The sequence below is a fragment of the Copidosoma floridanum genome, unplaced genomic scaffold (assembly GCF_036245765.1).
Source record: "Copidosoma floridanum isolate Cflo_tuat_1 unplaced genomic scaffold, Cflo_Japanese_pri ptg000031l, whole genome shotgun sequence".
NCBI classification, from domain to species: Eukaryota; Metazoa; Arthropoda; class Insecta; order Hymenoptera; family Encyrtidae; genus Copidosoma; species Copidosoma floridanum.
In genome coordinates, this window is record NW_028321908.1 from 5777683 (window position 1) to 5792318 (window position 14636).

Sequence of the window (14636 nt, forward strand, 5' to 3'; positions counted from 1 at the left end):
GATTGTACCCGTCTACTATACATATATATCTGGTTGCAAGCTTCCTCGCCTCCGCAATCATAACAAAGTCCCATAACCTCTGACGAGCTGTCAAAATTGAAGCAGTGTGTGGCAAAAAACATGAATAAAAGTGTATAAGTAGTTGTCACGATAAATCTGCGAAATAATGTTGTCTTTTCATAGATATAGAAATGATTTTATTTCGTTCCTCTGCACTAATACTTTTGTGTTTTTTATTATCCGGAGAAATCACAGATGGAATAAGAAAAAAAGATTTCGCAGATTTATCGTGACAACTACTTATACACTTTTATTCATGTTTTTTGCCACACACTGCTTCAATTTTGACAGCTCGTCAGAGGTTATGGGACTTTGTTATGATTGCGGAGGCGAGAAAGCTTGCAACCAAATATATATGTATAGTAGACGGGTACAATCCGCCTGATTGCAGTACTTTTTTTTCTGTACTGATTTTCATTAAAACTAGACTTTTGGCAAACAAACAAAAAATTTCCTCTAATGCATCGGGAATCACTATTGACTATATTTCAAATTTGTTATAACTGTATCATGGTAAGGACAAAAAACAAAATGTTTTTCTAATCAACTTTATGCCCGCGATAATTTCATTCATTTTTTTGTATTGCTTACCAAGTGGAGACGTAAAAAATTTAGTGTTCATTCGATAGCTTATTAAAACCTGAAGTTTTTAAACGCATTATCATTAGTTGGGACGTCCTCGTGAATTTCACAGCTGGTTTTGCACATTTGGTGCAAATTTGAAAAAAAAACCCAGTGATCGCGCTATCTTGGAATAACGTCACAAGTGAAAATACCTTACAGTATATGCGCGCGCGCACACATAATATATATCCAAACTTGAATGCTTATATATATATCCAATATCAGTGCAGACAATAGACAAAAGTGGGCGATTACTGGGCGAAAGTCAGGCCAAGTTGCGCCCAAGTCAGCGCCGTATTACAAACCCACCTGCGGCCAGGCTTGGTTGCTTTGTTTGGACCATACTTTTAAGCTGGGCAGCCCACTTTCAATTTTCTAATTTCTACTCGGGACCCTGTCGCCCTGTCCGCTGATGTTTTTATTGGTGCGAGAGAGAAAGCTGCGTAGTTACCGCAGGTTCCAGACTTGTGAAGTTGGCGCCCGTAAATATTAAATATTAATATTTTGCCCCTATTCAGGGCTTAAACAATTCCTCCTTACTTGCGGATTTATCCTCCACTTGAATTTTTATTTGCGGATCAATAGTTTGCGAGATATTTGCAAAATAAAAAGTCGAAAATGGGCGCGGCGCTGAAGTATAAAAAACTTTGTTTTAAGTGCTAAATTGGGTTAAAATCCAATTCTACTTGTACAATTCGATTCCTCCTCATTTGCGGATTACGGAGGTATATAAATTAATGTAATTAAATGTCACAAAGTTTGTAAATAATGAATTTAATTATTGAGTGAGAGAATCTAGTAACTTTTGTCTAGTGACTTTTGGTCCAGTGCACCGTTCCTGTTGTTCGGTACATGTCGATTCCTCCGTACTGCGGGTTTTACAAAATATTTATCAGAATAGAAAACTTTAGTAGGTATTAATCTATTAATTATTAGTTATAAGTTATTCAGCTTTTGAGTCAATACACACACACACACACACATACATTACATACTTGAAACTCAAAGAAAATATTATTTGTCAATAGATACAGATTTTTCATCTTAAGAATCTAATATCTGGAATCTATTGTGGCAAACACTGTGGACTAATATTTATTCATTACGCGCGAAATTGTAATATTTGTTGTTATTCAAGAGACAAATAACAACACAACTAAAAAGTAGCAGTACAGCTATCATTACAATACAAGCCACAGCTAAGTAAGCACACGAGTAATAATTTTGTTTGGGCAAGTTTTAGAAAACAGCTCAAGCATTCAAATTTCACGCGTAAATGATCAATCAGGCGAATTGAAGATCAAGTTACCGACCAGTGGAAACGGATAAAAGTGACACAGGCTGTGTTTGCCTAAGGCTCTGTTTGTTATTAAGTCTGTTAAGGTCACGTGATCATTTATCATAAGTGCGAGGGAGACAGCATGATGTCACCGTCTCACTCGCACTTATCATAAATGATCACGTGACCTTAACATACTACAAACGGAGCCTATGCAAACACAGCCCCAGTAATAAATTTAAAAGTACTCGATTTAAAAAAATGTTTATTAAATGGGTTTACTCTAGATTGCATAGTCATCGAAAAATGTGTTTGTGTGTGTGTATTTATTCAAAGGCTGAATAACTAATAACTAATAATTAATAGATTAATACCTACTAAAGTTTTCTATTCTAATAAATATTTGGTAGAACCCGCTGTACGGAGGAAACGACATGTACCGAACAACAGGAACGGTGCACTGGACCAAAAGTCACTAGACAAAAGTTACTAGATTCTCTCACTCAATAATTAAATTCATTATTTACAAACTTTAAGACATTTAATTACATTAATTTATATACCTCCGTAATCCGCAAATGAGGAGGAATCGAATTGTACAGGTAGAATTGGATTTTAACCCAATTTAGCACTTAAAAAAAAGTTTTTTATACTTCAGCGCCGCGCCCATTTTCGACTTTTTATTTTGCAAATATCTCGCAAACTATTGATCCGCAAATAAAAATTCAAGTGGAGGATAAATCCGCAAGTAAGGAGGAATCGTTTAAGCCCTGAGTGGGTGCAAAATATTAATATTTAATATTTACGGGCGCCAACTTCACAAGTCTCAGTGGAGCGTCACAACCAGGAGCCGTACCATGTAACTTTTTTTAGCTTCGCGGGCCTGTGTTATAATATAGGCCGATGTACAGAAAAATAGTTATATGGTACGGACCCAGCGTTGGGTTAGGCGGATTCAATATCGGAACTTTTTCCCTAGATCGTATATATAGCTATACGATCTAGGGAGAATGTTCCGTCGAGCAGACAGCACAGCAGTGAAGGGGCATTGCCAAAGACACGCGGAAATTCAAAATTGTAATGTTAATAACACAAGTGCCTATCACCCAATGACCCGGGGCGCTAACTGGCCACTCTGTTAAATAAATGATTTTTTATAACACAAGCGCCTTTTACCCAATGACCCAGGGCGCTAACTGGCCACTCTGTTAAATAAATAATTTTTAATAACACAAGCGCCTATTACCCAATGACCCGGGGTGCTAACTGGCAACTCTGTTAAATAAATAATTATTAAAATAACACAAGCGCCTATCACCTTATGACCCGGGGCGCTAACTGGCCACTCTTTCAAATAAATAATTATTAATAACATAAGCACTTATCACCGTATAACCTGGGGCGCTAATTGCAAATCTAGTAAATAAATAATTATTAATAAATATGTCAAGCACCTTTTTCCTGATGATCCAGGACACTTATTTGCAACACTATTAGATAATAAAAAGTTAATCGATAACATATGTAAACATATTACAATTTTAATTGCCTATCGAGTACGACAAAGATCTTTTTAAATGGCGCTCTTGTAATTCCTTGATAATTTATTATTCAATAGTAGCCAGTAAGCGCCCTGGGTCATAAGGTGATAGGCGCTTGTGTTATTTTAATAATTATTTATTTAACAGAGTGGCCAGTCAGCGCCCCGGGTCATTGGGTGATAGGCGCTTGTGTTATTAAAAATTATTTATTTAACAGAGTGGCCAGTTAGCGCCCTGGGTCATTGGGTGATAGGCGCTTGTGTTATTAAAAATTATTTATTTAACAGAGTGGCCAGTCAGCGCCCCGGGTCATTAGGTGATAGGCGCTTGTGTTATTAAAAATTATTTATTTAACAGAGTGGCCAGTTAGCGCCCTGGGTCATTGGGTGATAGGCGCTTGTGTTATTAAAAATTATTTATTTAACAGAGTGGCCAGTTAGCGCCCTGGGTCATTGGGTAATAGGCGCTTGTGTTATAAAAAATCATTTATTTAACAGAGTGGCTAGTTAGCGCCCCGGGTCATTGGGTGATAGGCACTTGTGTTATTAATATTACAATTTTGAATTTCCGCGTGTCTTTGGCAATGCCCCTTCACTGCTGTGCTGTCTGCTCGACGGAACATTCTCCCTAGATCGTATAGCTATATATACGATCTAGGGAAAAAGTTCCGATATTGAATCCGCCTAACCCAACGCTGGTCACAACGGAAAGAGAAAAGAGTTCTTCCACCACCATTTTAACGAGTTATGCGTTCCGCTCGCGTTGGAAGAAATGTCCATCGTGCACATGGAGTGTTCCAGGTTCCAGCGCGAAATTTAGCGACTGATGGGCAATATCGATGGCGTTGTAGCATATTGCCCTGATGGAAGTGAGCCGTTCTACCACCTTGGGCGTATACACGTTGTCTCTCCTCGTTCATTTCAACATTCTCCCAGGTTTAGAATACATCACCTCTAGACGCGTTCTCGATTTTCACCCTACTTGTAGTTCTGCTGGAGTAAGCCCTCCAGACAAATCTCACCCGAGATCTCATCTGATATCTCATGTGATTTCTCACCTGAGATTTCAGGTGAGATCTCTTGCCAAATTCTCATCTGAGATCTCAGGTGAGATTTATCATCTGAGATCTCAGGTGAGATTTCTGAACGAAAAATAAATAAATAAATTTTGTGCAACGATTATAGTTCATACATTAATAGAATGATTACCTAAAATGTCAACAGTTATAAGAAATACAATAAAATAAAAATCGGCTAATATGGGACTCGAACTCGAGCCCTCACTTTATGAAGCAAGCATCTTACCGTTTGGCCAGACTAGATGAAATACTGGGCCGATAATTTACGTCTATATAAGTGTAAGTACCATGTGTTATTGTTTTTCTTATTCACAACTTAATCATACTATTATTAATAGATATAATTTTTCCCAATGTTAATTCTGATAGTTAACCAACTAGATAATATTCAGCAACATTATTTTCTTTACAAACAATATTTTCTATCTTAAAGTTACTCTAGAGGGGTCTTTATGTCCAAGTAAGGCATAAGTTTTTAATAATTATTGTAAATGTTTATTTAAATGTAATGATAAAGAAAAACTACAATATACATTAGGGGAACTTGATGTGTTGTAAATAAATTATTTAAATAAAATCCAAATTACTTGCGTGTATATTATCTTATTTTGAAAAAACACTTATAAAAGTTGAAAATCCTTAAAGCTATTCATGTTATTCCAACTTTTCAAACTTATTATACTCCTTAAAGAATTTCAGATAGAATAATTACTGTAAATTTTTTGATACAATACATGTATAATGAGTTAGGTGAAATTGTTCATACGAAACTGTAGGTTTTCACTCGTTTTTCGCGTTTTCGAAAAACAATTACATTTAACTCACTAAACATAAATTGTATCAACAAATTTCCAGTAATGACTTCATCTGTAATTATTTACGGAGAATAATAAGCTTCGAAAAGTTGGAATAACATGAATAGCTTTAAGGATTTCCAACTTTTGTAGGTGTTTTTTCAAAATAAGATAATATACACGCAAGTTATTTGGATTTTATTTAAATAATTTATTTACAACACATCAAGTTCCCCTAATTTATACTGTAGTTTTTTTTTATTATTACATTTAAATAAACATTTATAATAATAATTAAAAACTTATGCCTTACTTGGACATAAAGCCCCCTCGAGAGTAACTTTAAGAGAGAAAATGTGGTTTGTAAAGAAAATAATGTTTCTGAATATTATCTAGTTGGTTAACTATCAGAATTAAGATTGAGAAACATTATATCTATTAATAATTGTATGATTCAGTTGTGAATAAGAAAAACAATAACACATGGTACTTACACTTTATATAGACGTAAATTATCGGCCCAGCATCTCATTCACTGTGGCCAAGCGGTCTGCTTATCTGATAAGTTGGGGGCTCGAGTTTGTGTCCCATATTAGCCTAATTTTTTTTTTTTTTTTTTTTTCTATAACTGTTGATATTTTAGGTAATCATTCTACTAATGTATAAATTAAAATCGTTGCACAAAATTTTTTAATATATTTTTCTTTTAGAAATCTCTCACCTGAAATCTCAGATGAAAATTTGGCATGAGATTTCACATGAGATATCAGATAAGATCTCGGGTAAGATTTGTCAGGAAGGAAGATCAAATGAAATAAGGAAATACGAAAAGCCATGAGTGCGTGTCGACAGACTGACCGCGCGAGAAAGAATAAACTCTAGGTATTAGACGCTGAAGTGCAGTGTCATGGCATCTCGTCTTCTGGTCTTTCTTCTTGCTATTGCGCATGCGTCAAAATTCAGTTACGAGCGCCAAATATACATCTTACACTCTCTCCCGTTTGTATCTGAATTTAATAAAACAGTATAAAATAAAAAAGGAAATACATGTTTGATTATTAACACTCAGTAATTATATACAGATGAATAAGTAATCAGCTGAAGATGTGGAACACGTCGGCTTCTTGATCACTCATTGGGGTTGGTTGTGACGAGCTAAAACATACACAGAGAGTTACTATAATCGGCATGTCTACTATCATTATCTATTGTCAATTTAATCATTTTACTATCTCAAGTTCACGTTTAATTATCATACAATTTACACTAATTAACATTCAAAATTTCTTTCGTTAGTCTTTCATGCAGCTCAAACGGCAGGGGTTTTGTAAAAAATATCTGATAGTTGTTGCTTGGATAGAATCCATTTAACGATTTTTTTTTTTTTTTTTTTTTTTTTTACTTTAGATACACATTCCTTAACGTAGTGGGCCTTGACTTCGGTCATGTTTCTCAGTCTTTTGCCACCATCTATCTTAGCACTTGCTCCGGCTGCTTTGTTGTCACACCGAAGGTCCGCAGGCAACAGAATATATGACAGTATTAAGCTGATTGAGTGTTCCAATCCTATCGGCTCCTGCCTTGCATCACACATCGCCACGTATTCAGCCTTGCAGGTTAAGATTGCAACATAACTCTGTTTTCTCGTCTTCCAAGCAACTGTATCGCCATACAATCTTATGAGGTATCCACCTGTCGTAATTGAGCCTTTACAGTCTGCCAAACTCGCATCTGAAAAGGCTTCCAGCTTATTTTTTCGGCCTCTGTAGGTTAATCCCAGAGTTCTGGTGTGTTGCAGATATCGAAAGACTCGTTTGACCAGTCTCCAGTCATCTTCAGTTGGGCAGATTTGGTGTCTACATAGTACATTCACAGAGTACGAGATGTCTGGTCTGACTGTATTAGCCAGGTACAGCAGGCCTCCAACTGCTTCTCTGTAAGGTACACATTTTCTTCAGTTTTAGTTTTTTTTCTGTTCTCGAGTTTCTTCCGATTCTTCTCTGTCTTTTCTTTGCCGATTCAGGACTCGATTTGTCACCATTGGTGTTATTTGTGGTTTTGAGTCGGTAAATCCAAACCTTTCCAGAACTTTGTCGGTGTACTTATGGTCTTTGTGTATGTGAAATTGAATTATGTTTTCTATCTCTTGCTACTGTAATAACTGGAAAAGTGCCAACCTCGCCAAGATCTGACATCTCAAAGTCAGACTCCAGACCAATCTTAATTTCTTTTGGTTTACTTACACAATTTCTTGCTATTATATCATCTACATTTGGAATCAAGATTAAAAGGTTAACTTTTTCTTTTCATGCGTAGAGGCAAGTTGCATTGGTGTATGTTTGTGATACTAGTTTCAGTGCAGCCACACAAAAACACTTGTTCCATTTCTTCAAGCTGATCTTGAGTCTATAAAGAGTTTCTTAAGTTAATCTTCGTCAAACAGACTTCCAGGTAACTCTATACATATTTCTTCCTTGATTGAACCATTCATAAATGCTGTCTTGACATCCAGCAGACAAGTTTCTAGATTAAATTTATTAAAAGTTGATATTACCGATCTCACAAGATCCAACCCACATACAGGAGCATACGTCTCTTGCAAGTCGTACTTATTCCTATCTTTAAACCCAGGAATCACCAACCTTACTTTAAACGTCGTGGTTTCCATCTTCGTCCATCTTTTTCTTTAGGACTCGTCTGGAATCTATGATGTTATTCGGCTTGCTTCCTTCAACATTCATAGTTGGTCTATCTACAATTTTCCATACTTGATTTTATGCATCGATTCCAATTCTTCGTAGATTGCTCTGAAGTTTTCTTGAACAAGTTCTTTATTCTCCTTCGGTCGTTCTCATTTTCTCTTGACTCCTTGTTCTCCCTCCATTTCTAATAATACTTCAAGACTATCTTTACCAAACTTAATGAACCATTCATCTCATTTAATGTCTATCTTATGATTATTTCAGTTTGCTATTTTGTCATTTCTCCAGATATTTCTAAATACAAGTCTTTCGTGAAATCTTACACCTGGAACCTCATAAAATTTTCCATCCTCTGGTCTTAGGAAAATGTAGCCGGTAGTCGTATAGCCAACCAGTACTACTTGTATACCTTATGGGCTGTATTTGGTTCCAGTGTTCCTTTGTATCTTAATAAAGACCATGCACACAACCAAATCTTATTTGATTTATTTTTATTTTTAGATTGGGAATAAAATTTCCTAAGGAAGCTGTTATATTATGTTGGAGAGGTATGGTGTGCGATTATATCAGCTTCCCCTGAGTCAAAATGCGTTTACAGAATAATTTTTTAACAATTATTCATTAAGTAAATGGATTTATTAAAGTGATGAATTTCAGCGTATTTAGAACGCCAATTTCAATGGCGCGGACTGCCATGAAGAGCAGGAGCCGTACCATATAACTTTTTTTAGCTTCACGGGCCTATGTTATAACATAGGCCGATGTACAGAAAAATAGTTACATGGTACGGCCCCAGTGTCATCGATCGCAACAACATAGCAACAAACCTCTAAGTCGGTAAACAAAGTCTGAATAGATCCCCTAGCAGGCAGGAGATGGCGCTCAAATGTGATTAAAATAGTAATAACGTGTAGCTATAAAATTATTAGAAGGAGATAAAGGGCTGAGTATCAGAAACGTAAAAACAAATAAATAAGCGTACAAAAAGGTTATTTAGTTAACCCGAAATATTATTGTGAGATCATTCTACATACGATGAAATAGACAATGACGATGAAGATAATGATGATAATGATAAAGATAATAAACATGATAATTAATAAAATATCAGAAAAAAAATAAATTGTAAACAGCATTAATAATAATAATAAATACTTATAATGAATACAAATGATTAACTAAAGCAGCTATCAGGTGGAACTTGGGCAGCACTTGGGTAGTACTTGTGCAGTGGCGCTTGGGCGGTACTTGGACAGCACTTTGGCGGCACTTGGCCAGAATTTAAGCAGCGGCACTTGGGCGGTACTTTGTCGGCACTTTGGCGGTACTTGGACGATACTTTGGCGGCACTTGGGCATAATTTGAGCAGCGGCACTTGGGTGGTACTTGGGCGGCACTTGGGTGGTACTTTGGCGGTACTTTGTCGGCACTTGGGCATAATTTGAGCTGCGGCACTTGGGCGGTACTTTGTCGGCATTTTGGCGGTACTTGGACGATACTTTGTCGGCACTTGGGCAGAATTCGAGCAGCAGCACTCTAGCGGTACTTGGGCGGTACTTTGGCGGCACTTGAGCAGAATTTAAGCAGCGGCACTTGGGCGGTACTTTGTCGGCACTTTGGCGGTACTTGGACGATACTTTGTCGGCACTTGGGCAGAATTCGAGCAGCGGCACTCTAGCGGTACCTGGGCGGTACTTTGGCGGCACTTGAGCAGAATTTAAGCAGCGGCACTTGGGCGGAACTTTGTCGGCACTTTGGCAGAATTTGAGCAGCGGAACTTGGGTGGTATTTGGGCGGCAGTTGAGCCGTACTTTGGCGGTACTTTGTCGGCACTTGGGCATAATTTGAGCAGCGGCACTTGGGCGGTACTTTGTCGGCACTTTGGCGGTACTTGGACAATACTTTGTCGGCACTTGGGCAGAATTCGAGCAGCGGCACTCTAGCGGTACCTGGGCGGTACTTTGTCGGCACTTGGGCATAATTTGAGCAGCGGCACTTGGGCGGTACTTTGTCGGCACTTTGGCGGTACTTGGACAATACTTTGTCGGCACTTGGGCAGAATTCGAGCAGCGGCACTCTAGCGGTACCTGGGCGGTACTTTGGCGGCACTTGAGCAGAATTTAAGCAGCGGCACTTGGGCGGAACTTTGTCGGCACTTTGGCAGAATTTGAGCAGCGGAACTTGGGTGGTATTTGGGCGGCAGTTGAGCCGTACTTTGGCGGTACTTTGTCGGCACTTGGGCATAATTTGAGCAGCGGCACTTGGGCGGTACTTTGTCGGCACTTTGGCGGTACTTGGACAATACTTTGTCGGCACTTGGGCAGAATTCGAGCAGCGGCACTCTAGCGGTACCTGGGCGGTACATTGGCGGCACTTGAGCAGAATTTAAGCAGCGACACTTGGGCGGAACTTTGTCGGCACTTTGGCAGAATTTGAGCAGCGGAACTTGGCCGGTACTTGGGCGGCACTTGGGTGGTACTTTGGCGGTACTTTGTCGGCACTTGGGCAGAATTTGAGTTGCGACACGTGGTGGTATTGAAGCGGCACTTGGGTGGTACTTCGGCAGCACTTGGGCGGTACTTGGACGATACTTTGGCGGCACTTGGGCATAATTTGAGCAGCGCCACTTGGGTGGTACTTTGGTGGCACTTGGGCAGAATTTGAGTTGCAGCACGTGGCGATATTTAGGTGGCACTTGGACAATACTTTGGCGGCTCTTGGGCATAATTTGAGCAGCGCCACTTAGGTGGTACTTTGTCGGCACTTGGGCAGAATTTGAGCAGCGTCACTTGGGCAATACTTCTGCTCAAGTGTCGCCAAATACCACCCAAGTACCGCCCAAGTGCCGCCCAAGTACCGCTCGAGTGCTGCTGCTCGAATTCTGCCCAAATGCCGACAAAGTACCGCTCAAGTGCCGCCCAAGTACCGCCCAAGTGCCGCTGCTCAAATTCTGTCCAAGTGCCGACAAAGTACCACCTAAGTACTGCCCAAGTGCCGCTGCTCAAATTATGCCCAAGTGCCGACAAAGTACTGCCCAAGTTCCGCCCAAGTACCGCTGCTCAAATTATGCCTAAGTGCCGACAAAGTACCGCCAAAGTACGACCCAACTGCCGCCCAAGTACCGCCCAAGTTCCGCTGCTCAAATTCTGCCAAAGTGCCGACAAAGTACCGCCCAAGTGCCGCCGCTTAAATTCTGGCCAAGTGCCGCCAAAATGCTGTCCAAGTACCGCCCAAGCGCCACTGCTCAAGTACTACCCAAGTGCGGCCCAAGTTCCACCTGATAGCTGCTTAAGTCAGTGTTGGGTCAGGAGGATATGATTTTGCATTTTTATCACTAGGACCTATATATAGCTACAGATCCTAGTGAGAAAAATGCAAAAGCTGAATAGGAGGGGGGAGGAGACCAGTGGTTCTCCCCAAATGTGACTGGCAAACTTGTGGGAAATTCAAATTGGCTATGTGGTGCAAGACGCAAATACCCAGATAACTCGACACACTTACATGCATAATAACTTGATAAATTAATCCCAAGCTATTTAACCCAACAACCCAATGGGCCAATAAGCAGCCTTATGAGTTTAAATAAATAATAAAATTTATTAATTAACAAAGCAAGCACCAATCCCCATACGACCAAAGGCACTTACTGGTTGCTTCAATTATTTATAATTAATGAAAAATTACCGCAAGCACCTATCCCCACACAACCTTGGGAGCTTACTGGTCACTTACTTAAATTACTATAAATAAAATAATAACGCAAGCGCATATCCCCACACAACCGGGGGAGCTTACTGGTTGCATTAATTATTTATGATTAATGAAGTAGTAACGCAACCACCTATCCCCACACAACCGGGGGAGCTTATTGGTTGCTTACTTAATTTACTATAAATAAAATGATAACGCAAGCGCCTGTCCCCCGGTTGTGTGGGGATAGGCTTTTGCGTTATTATTTCATTAATCATAAATAATCAAAGCAACCAGTAAGCTCCCCCAGTTGCGTGGGGATAGGCGCTTGCGTTATTATTTTATTTATAGTAAATCAAGTAAGCGACCAGTAAGCTCCCCCGGTTGCGTAGGGATAGGCGCTTGCGATATTATTTAATTAATTATAAATAATTAAAGCAACCAGTAAGTGCCTTGGGTCGTGTTGGGATTGGCGCTTGCTGTGTTAATAAATTTTATCATTTATTCAAACTCATGAGGCTGCTTATAGGCCCATTGGGTTGTTGGGTTAAATAGCTTGGGATTAATTTATCAAGTTACTATGCATGTAAGTGTGTCGAGTTATCTGGGTATTTGCGTCTTGCACCACATAGCCAATTTGAATTTCCCACAAGTTTGCCAGTCACATTTGGGGAGAACCACTGGTCTCTTTTCCCCTCTTATTCAGCTTTTGCATTTTTCTCACTAGGATCTATAGCTATATATAGGTCCTAGTGATAAAAATTCAAAATCATATCCTCCTCACCCAACACTGGCTTAAGTTAAACATTTGTATTTATTATAAGTATTTATTATTATTATTAATGCTGTTTACAATTTATTTTTTATCTGATATTTTATTAATTATCATGTTTATTATCTTTATCATTATCATCATTATCTTCATCGTCATTGTCTATTTCATCGTATGTAGAATGATCTCACAATAATACTTCGGGTTAACTAGATAACCTTTTTGTACGCTTATTTATTTGTTTTTACGTTTCTGATACTCAGCCCTTTATCTCCTTCTAATAATTTTATAGCTACACGTTATTACTATTTTAATCACATTTGAGCGCCATCTCCTGCCTGCTAGGGGATCTATTCAGACTTTGTTTACCGACTTAGAGGATTAGAAACAGCTAATGAGAGCTATAGCGCTGTTTTCTATTTCGCTGCATCAGGGGGCTTATGTTCACATGGAGCGCAATAGAGCGAGCAAGATACACAAGCCACTGTGAGAACCAACGCCACCCTAGCCCGAGAAAAATTAAATATTCAATAAACAAATTGATGGAATCGACGTATAAAAAACTGCTCTTTCCAGAAATGCAATTAGTAAAAACTGCTTCTTTCTACTTATTTAATTAATGCAAATTAAAGTGCCCGGTAAAAGGCAATACTTCTCGAGTCATTATAAAGCTAATAATCAATATTTAAAAGAAATTTTTATGAGAAAAAACTGCTCTTAGGGCGCTTCAAATTGCTCTATTATTAATAAAATATGAAATAACAGATAGCTTGGGTGAACCAATATATGAGTTTTTGTTGCTGTGAGTTGGCTACACTTGCCAAGTATTTTATTGATATTAATTACTTTGAATCTGCAATTAAATCATAGAGCAATTTGAAGGCGCCCTAAGAGCAGTTTTTTCTAATAAAAATTTCTTTTAAATATTGATTATTAGCTTTATAATGACTCGCAAAGTATTGCCTGTTACTGAGCACTTTAATTTGCATTAATTAAATAAATAGAAAGGAGCAATTTTTACTAATTGCATTTCTGAAAAGAGCAGTCTTTAATACGTTGATTCCATAAATTTGTTTATTGAATATTTAATTTTTCTCGGGCTAGGGTGGCGTTGGTACTGTGAGAGTGAAAGAGAAGTGCGCGGATAACACCTCACTCTATTGCGCTCCATGTGAACATAAGCCCTTAGTGTCTGTTAGATTTTGATTGCTAGTTTTCACATGCCATTCACCGTGATTACCGTGAGTAGAGCATTATCAATAAAAAATGTTTTTTTCCGCCTGAATGTCAATGTGAATGCGTAAATGAGTGAGAATGATACTAGACGTAGAAAGGTGCGTAGAATTTTTAATTCATTTATTATATTATTAATGCCTGATTGTGTTTAAATTTTCCTGTCTTGTCAGCAATATTAGATAAAAAAAGAATGTTACGTTGGGGATAAAGTTTACTAATAAATGTCGAAGCAAGTTGACCTACAAGTTTAAAACGCCAGGTCTTTCTATGTAGTATTGGCTATTGTGATCACGTTTTGGAAAGTTACAAGACAATTATTTGTGCAATCATTATTCTTTCCGGTTAGTTTCTAAGTCCATTAATTTGCTGTGAAATACTTAACAGACATAAATATTTAATTATAACGTGTGGAGCTCTGTTTGTGTACATGAAGGGAAAACGTCTCAGAAGACGTCGTTTACGTAGATTGTTAAAAAATGGTTTAAAAGCATTTATTAGTTTTAAAGGGAATGCTACTTAGATGGTAACACCTAAATGGGGAAGTTCAAATAGTTTTTGAATTTAGACATTTTTCCTTAATTAAGAAAAATATATTGTATTAATTACTGAAAAATACTGGAACTCCCGGGTTTATAGTAGTGGTTAATGAAATGAAGAAACGATGATATTTATGGAAAATGTAAACATACGTTCCTATGACTAGTTTTCATCAACTTTTAAAGTATCATAAATCCCAGCAGTGTCAAAGCGAAAATATTGCCTTTGAAAGTTTATAGTTTCGACATGCCCTTCATAGAAAGAAAGTTATTGCAAGTGCAATGTAACTTCTGATTATTCAGGCAAAGAACGATACTTCTACC